Source organism: Portunus trituberculatus, chromosome 13 (genome assembly GCF_017591435.1).
Source record: "Portunus trituberculatus isolate SZX2019 chromosome 13, ASM1759143v1, whole genome shotgun sequence".
Classification (NCBI taxonomy): Eukaryota; Metazoa; Arthropoda; class Malacostraca; order Decapoda; family Portunidae; genus Portunus; species Portunus trituberculatus.
In genome coordinates, this window is record NC_059267.1 from 10,287,459 (window position 1) to 10,294,958 (window position 7,500).

Genomic DNA, 7,500 nt, shown 5'->3' on the forward strand with positions numbered 1-7,500 from the left:
AAACCCACTTAGTCGCCAGTTCCCTTACAGAGCCGATAGTTAGCCAAAGGACAGGGACAAATGTCATGATATTACAATGAGTTCAGTGCGACATTCAGACATTCAAGATTACACATGCACGATTTAGAAGTGACATGAGTACGGTATTCAAATCAGCCGAAGTGGGTGAATGAAGTGAGAGAAGTACGGTATTTGAATGAGCCAGGTACGATAATGTGAGTCAAGTACGGTATTTGAATCAGGCAGGTACGGTGGTGATGAGTCAAGTACGATATTTGAATCAGCCAGGTACGATGATAATGAGCCAGGTACGATATAAAATCACTCAAGTACGTTGGGAATGAGACAAGGGTTCGAATCCTGTCCACGGTCCGAGTGTAGGATGGGCTTCCTCACTCGGGGGCAACGGTTTGCTAGCGGGTGGGCTTTGAGATAGGAGGTACCCCAAAAGTATCCCCTTTAGCCCAGAAACTCCCGTGAAAAGTCCACATGGTATAAAAAAAAAAAGATTACGATGACTGAAACAGAGAAGTACAAGTAGAAAGTCAACGAACACAACAATGACAGAATAAATACAACTTATATCAAACAAATCTTACAAGGGGAAAACAAATTGTGCAAATATATAGAAAGTAGTCAAAGCTAATGAATTCAACAAACGCCTTGAATTAAACAAAACGAGTATTAATATTTATAAAGGCGGAAAAAAAAAGAACATGAGTAATCAAGCTGTGTTCTTTTTGTTGACGAGAGTGTGAAGGACGTGGTAATTGATAAAAGGCAATGGAGGAATGAGTCATGAGTCACCTACAATGAGTCGAGGAGTGAGAGGAAGAGATGGAGTGAGTAAACTTGTCCTAACGTGAATGATAATGAGTCAGAGTAAAGCAGGAGTGAATGAGTCATTTAGTTATTACTCCCCACAAGTGAATACGTGAGAGAGAGAGAGAGAGAGAGAGAGAGAGAGAGAGAGTTACTGCGCTAGAATGTGGATAAATGAAGAGTGAATGAGTGAGAGGACGTGTGAGTGAGTGAGAGTCAATTACATCCAGAATAGGAGTGAGTGAGAGAATAGATGAGTAACTGAGAAAAATAACAAATAATTACTCACCTTAACCCTCTTGAGTACTGGGAAACATTTTTACCTTGAGATTTCTGTACGATTAGACCATTTTATTGACATTAGGAAGGGTCTATGTAGGTCAGAAGATTGATGGTCACAGTTTTCAGTATTTTAATCCCCCACATGAGTTTCTGAAGCTGTATAGAACCACCAGATAATAAGCAGCATGAATATGAAAAGGCGTCATGGTACTGAAGAGGTTAAATCGAGTGAATGAGTGGATGAGAACACGAGAATCACCACCCGAGGGAACATGTATCAGTGAATCACCAGCCTGGAGTGAGTGCGTAAGTGAGTGAATGAGTGAGTGAGTGAGTGAGTGCGTGCGTGAGTGAGTGAGTGAATGCGTGAGTGAGTGAGTGAGTGAGTGAATGCGTGAGTGAGTGAGTGCGTGAGTGAGTGAGTGAGTGAGTGAGTGAATGCGTGAGTAAGTGCGTGAGTGAGTGTCCGCGGAGGCCAGGTCGTTGCCTCTAATAGAATCGATCCTCTGTATTCATGATCTAGGGAGTGAGAGCGTGAGTGTGAGAGCTGAGAGAGAGTGGGAGGGAGAGAGAGGGAGGGAGAGAGAGAGAGAGAGGGAGGCGTGGGGTAAGGGTGGGGATAGGAACAGGCCTCGTCTTAGAGTTTCATTGTCCTGTGATTGCCATGTCGCCTCGCAGTTTCTCTTCTCTATTTCTCTATCAAGTTCCTGCGTCGTCTCACTTCCCGGACAAACAAGAGAGAGTGACGAGTTTGTGTGGCGGGAGGAGGAGGGTTGAATGTTCCACTCCACGCGTCGCCTCCTCAGAATAAAACACTCTGTAGGCATCTGTTTTGTTGTTATGCAGTCGTTTTTACACTTCATAATAAAGATTCGTGTTGTTTTTTATCTATTTATTTATTTTATGAGTGATTCTGACGATTTGTGTTCATCCAGAGACATTAATTTGTTTTTTTTTCATCCTCTTGTCTTTTTTGCTGTTGATTCTTATTGTTTTGATTCATCATAATAGGGATTTGTGTTTTTTTACCTATCTATTTATTTTCTGGTAGTGATTGTAAAGATTTGTATTCATCCTGAGACATTTATTTGTTAATTTTCATCCTCTAGAGGCCTTAAGTTTTGCTCTACTGGTACTTGTAAACACCATACTTGACCAGAAATGAGAAAATCTACTAGTATAATCACTCTTTTCTTTCTGGTGAAGCTGTGCACAACTCTAGATGCTTAAGTTTTGCTCTACTGGTACTTTAAAACACCATACTTGCATAGAAAAGAGAAAATCTACGACTATAACCCTTCCTTTATTTCTGATGGATAGCTAGACACTCCGAACCTCTTTAGTCACTTTCCTCAGCTCTATCCTCGTCTCTCAACACCTCCAAGGCTAGATAGTGGTAAGTCTAGTCTTTTAATCTCCTTCCTCGTGGCGGGTGCTCGTGAGGACTCCCTAGGGTGGCTTTAGTGGCGTGAGTTGTTGCATACTTAATGGGCGGGACTTGCGAGGTGCTGGGGTCGATCCACGCGGCACGATATGTTTGTACTGCCGCTGTGTTGACAAGTGTTGTGCGTCTGGCAGGAGGGTCAGTATCACCGCCACTACTGCTGCTCGTCCCTCCTCCTCCTCCTCCTCCTCCTCCCAAGTGGTTAAGGAGGGAGTCGGTGTGATTAATTAATTGGTCTTCACCTTCACAACGGCCATAGTGATCCAGCTATTTACGAGGCGACTGTCTTTCCTGTGTGTGTGTGTGTGTGTGTGTGTGTGTGTGTGTGTGTGTGTGTGTGTGTGTGTGTGACCTCCTGACTCTGAAAGTTCTGACCTTCAATAAAATGAAACATAATCTATTTACTCCTCTCTCGTGCACCACTGAGTCTGCCTGTGTGTCTGTGTGTCTGTGTGTCTATGTGTGTCTGTGTCTGTGTGTCTGTGTGTCTATGTGTGTCTGTGTGTATATGTTTGTCTGTGTGTCTGTGTGTGTCTGTCTGTGTGTGCCTGTATCTGTGTGTCTGTTGTCTATGTGTGTCTGTGTGTGTCTGTGTGTGCCTGTGTGTCTGTGTGTATTTGTTCGTCTGTGTGTCTGTGTGCCTGTGTGTCTGTGTGTCTGTGTGTCTGTGTGTCTGTTCTCACATCTACTCAGACCTTGATAATAATGAAGTCCGTGTTGTTACTCCTTTATCAGTCTTCCTTTCATCCTCCTCCTCCATTTCCTTGCTTTCCTGTGCACTATTATCCTCCTATCATTACTTCCCTCCTCCTTACAACCTCCTCCTCCTCCTCCTCCTCCTCCTCCTCGCATCAACTTCCCGCCTGCATTTTTTTTTATTATGTATTAGATAGCATTTCTCTCACCTTTTCCTATCACATTATCTCTCTCTCTCTCTCTCTCTCTCTCTCTCTCTCTCTCTCTCTCTCTCTCTCTCTCTCTCTCTCTCTCTCTCTCTCTCTCTCTCTCTGTTTTCCTTCTTTAAACCCCCTTGTCCTTTTACTTTTGAATTTGTAGTAGTAGTATAGACACACACAGACAGCCTCGTTGGGTCCAGTAGGGCTGTTGCTGTCTGTTCTTTCCTTTGTACTCCTCCTCCTCCTCCTCCTCCTCCTCCTCCTCCTCCTCCTCCTCAATAGTAAGTCATCGCGACCCACCAATGAGATCTGATGAGGTTTGTGCAGCGCTAAAAATAAATGGGGGACTTCAGATTAATTTCTCCCTCCTCGTGTTACTCCAGGGAAGGATTAAGATAAGAGGGAGATGATGTGGTGTTGTTGTTACTGTTGTTGTTGATGTTGTTGATGTTGTTGATGTTTTTATTCGCTGTTTTTGGGAGACGGTCTATTTTTAGTTGCCATTGGTGTTAATTCTTGTCACATTGTTTATTGTTGATTTTGCATATTATTTAGTGTTTATTATTATTATTATTATTATTATTATTATTATTATTATTATTATTATTATTATTATTATTATTATTATTATTGTTGTTGTTGTTGTTGTTTTTGTTTTATAGTAGTAGTGGTAGTAGTAGTAGTCGTAGTAATAGTAGTAGTAGTAGTAGTAGTAGTAGTAGTAGTAGTAGTAGTAGTAGTAGTAGTTGCTGTTGTTACTATTTCTACTTCTACCACCACTACCATCATCATCTCCAGCAAATAAGCTTACTAACGTGCGCTTAAAGACCATCATTCACTTGAGTCACCCACGCAGTTTCACCCACAACGTCTCTACCCTCCCCCGCACACACACACTCCCCCTACCTCTCCCATCCACTGCCTCCCACTCAGCCTGGGAAGCAATGGGCGCAACATGATCCACGCACAGACGCCAACACACTTAAACACAGGACTTGTACTTGCAACATGGACCATTAAGTGTGTTCCGAAGGCATAACAAAGCCACACACACACACACACACACACACACACACACACACACACACACACACACACACACACACACACACACACACAGGCATTGATACGAGAATATACATCGAGAGAGCAGCCACTTGCGTTGCCTTGTGATAAGCACCACTGCACTTAACCAGAGGAAAAACAGATAGTGTAGGAATAACACGCCTTAGTGAAGGAGGAACACGGTAGTAGGAAAAAGAGAAAAAGAAAAGAAAAAAATAAGTAAAAATAATCTTCACTGACAGAAGATAGATAAGAAAACGTACTTGCTTCATACACACTCCAGGCGTACACCAATTTAATTAGAGGAAGAGTTACCGCACCTTCAGGTCACTGGGAAATTTAAAGAGCCAGGTGTGAAAATGTACAAGTTCTTAGATGCGAGGTGGACTGGAGGTGGTACTTACCCAGATGGAGCGGAGGGTTGGGGAGGGCTGGTGGTTTGCTTCGCGTGGGGAGGGCGGGGTTCAAGCACTCAGCCGACCGTCACTCCTGCAGGAAAGAGGCGTTAAGGAATGTGTAGCTACTGACGGAGGGATGGGCATGGAGAGATAGATAGATAGATAGATAGATGTACAAATGAGTAGATATAGATTGATATAGATAGATAGATAAAGAAATAAATAGAAATAGATAGATAGATAGATAGATAGATAGAGAGAGAGAGAGAGAGAGAGAGAGAGAGAGAGAGAGAGAGAGAGAGAGAGAGAATTCTTACTCTTTTAGGGAATCCTACATGACGTACAAAATAAAAAAGAAAAGAATTCCTGTTTTTAGGGAATGTGTGATACAATACATCAAATCTCTGTGTCAGAGGATGTGACTGAGAAGTTTCGTCAAAACAACATTAACGCGAATTATGAAAAAAAAAAAAGTAAGAGATTCCGTCTTTGCCTTGATAGTTTTGCCTTGCCTTCCTGTAACACAAATCTTGACTTTTTAAATAATTATCCTGGAAAACAATCAAATCCATGTTGGAAGGTTCAGGAAGAAATTGTTTTGGTTCCACAAGAGAAAGAAAAACTCCCTTGATAGAAATAAAAGAACCTAAATAGATGCATTAAAGAAAAATCATCGAAGCGCTTGAAAAAGAATAGGATGGGTGTAATTCGGATCACGTACCATTTATAAAGCGCTGGATGCATTTAAACTACTTCATGTATAATAAATAAAGAATACAGTGAATTTTAAAGGAATTCGATGTAGGATGTAAAGGATCACGTACATTAAAAAGGGATCAGGTACAAAAGAAAAAAAAAAAAAAGGATAAAAGAATCAGATGCATTCAAAATATATGTAATATCTTGTACTGCATATAAACGATCCTATCCTTTTAAAGGGATCATATACCGAATGTAAAGGTTTCAGTACATTTTAAAAGGGATTAGATGTGTTTGTGCTCAGTAAGGATGAGAAAGGAATCCAATCCTACGTATAAGGGATTACGATAAGGCACAGAGGCGTAGTAGTGTAAGAAGAGGATTAAGGAGGATTACATGAGTTTAAGCACCATCAAGATAAAGAAACAGTGGGATTTAGCGAGAATTGTTGTCCTGAAATGTTTGTTTGGTCACGTGATTGAGTTGAAGGTTCAAATAATGTTGGTGAAGACTAATGAGAATAGGTTTTGGAATTTATATACAATTAACCCTTTCAATACTGGGACGCACTTTTACCATGAGTTTTGGGTGTGATTAGACAATTTTACTTACCCTAGCAAGGTTCCATGGAGGTCAGAAAGTTAATAGTCCACGTTCTTCGCTATTATAATCCCTACATGTATCTCTGAAGCTGAATAAAATCGCCTAATAGTAACCTAGATAAATATGAAGACGTGGCATGGTACTGAAGGGGTTAATAAGAGAATTTGTAGTGTTTGAATTCTCATTTCGTGATGTGTTTGTGTTTTAGGGTTTGAATTACATTGTAGGAAGGCTGTTGACGGTAATGGTGATCGCTAATTATAGTTGGAATTGTAGTAGAGTTTGAAAGGCATTGTGACTAAAGACACTAAAGAATGGTGAATGAATTAACATGTACGAAGAAATAAATGTAACGATAATGTTCTTAGTAAGTGAAGTTTTAGAGAGAGAGAGAGACAGACAGACAGAGACAGACAGACAGACAGACGGTGAACATTGAAACTAATTTTAGATATTTTTTTTATCATGTTAAACTCGAAAATGAACAGAAATTAATAGAAAAAAAAAACATGATAGATCTCGCAAAATCGTGTACGTATATACGGGAGCAAAACCTCGACTGCTTTGATTGGAACCGGTCATATGGAAAGAAAAGAAACAGAAAATAGAAAACAAAGAAAAAAAAATCTTAAAGAAGGTATACATAAAAAAAATAGAAAAAAAATCAAGAAATAGAAAAAAATGGAAGAAAAAAAAAACTAAAGATAAAAGGTATATAGCAAGAAATAAAATAAAAAAAAATATAGAAGAAAGAAATGTAAAAAAGGTATTGTATATATCAAGAAATAAAAAAAATATATAGAAGAAACAAAATAAGAAAAAAGGTATATACATAAAACAGAAAAAAAAAATTGTATATGAGAAAAAAAAAGAAACAGGAAAAAAAAATATAGAAGAAGAAATCTGAAAAAGGTGTACATCAAGAAACACGAAATTATATACATAGAAGAAACAAAATGAAAAGAAAGGTATACATTAAGAAATAGGAAAAAATATAGAAGAAAAAAAATCTACAGGTATACAGGAAGAAATAGGAAAAAATATAGAAGAAAAGAAATCTACAGGTATACATAAAAATAGAAAAAATATATAAGGAAAACAATCTACAGGTATACAGGAAGAAATAGAAAAAAAAATATAGAAGAAAAAAACTTAACTCCGGCATTCACATAAAAAAGAAAGAAAAAAAAAAAAACAGTAAAAGCAAGTTAATGTATACAAACAGAGAATAACTTACGCGTTTGAACACTTTCTCGTAAAACAAACAATTGAAACAAACCAAAGAAATAAA

At 39.1% G+C, this 7,500-nt stretch overlaps 2 protein-coding genes across 4 annotated transcripts in view; one reads left to right on the forward strand and one right to left on the reverse strand.

Moving 5' to 3' along the window:
• LOC123503309 (transcription factor GATA-4-like) overlaps positions 1-7,500 on the reverse strand; it is a 212,631-nt gene that overhangs the window by 166,114 nt on the left and 39,017 nt on the right. For all 3 annotated transcript variants that reach the window (XM_045252977.1, XM_045252976.1, XM_045252978.1), the window contains exon 2: positions 4,914-4,998. The gene's annotated coding sequence lies outside the window, so the exon portion shown is untranslated. The remainder of the gene's footprint in view (positions 1-4,913; positions 4,999-7,500) is intronic.
• The window catches only part of LOC123502977 (vegetative cell wall protein gp1-like), a 79,513-nt gene that overhangs the window by 47,521 nt on the left and 24,492 nt on the right, over positions 1-7,500 (forward strand). The window lies entirely within an intron of this gene.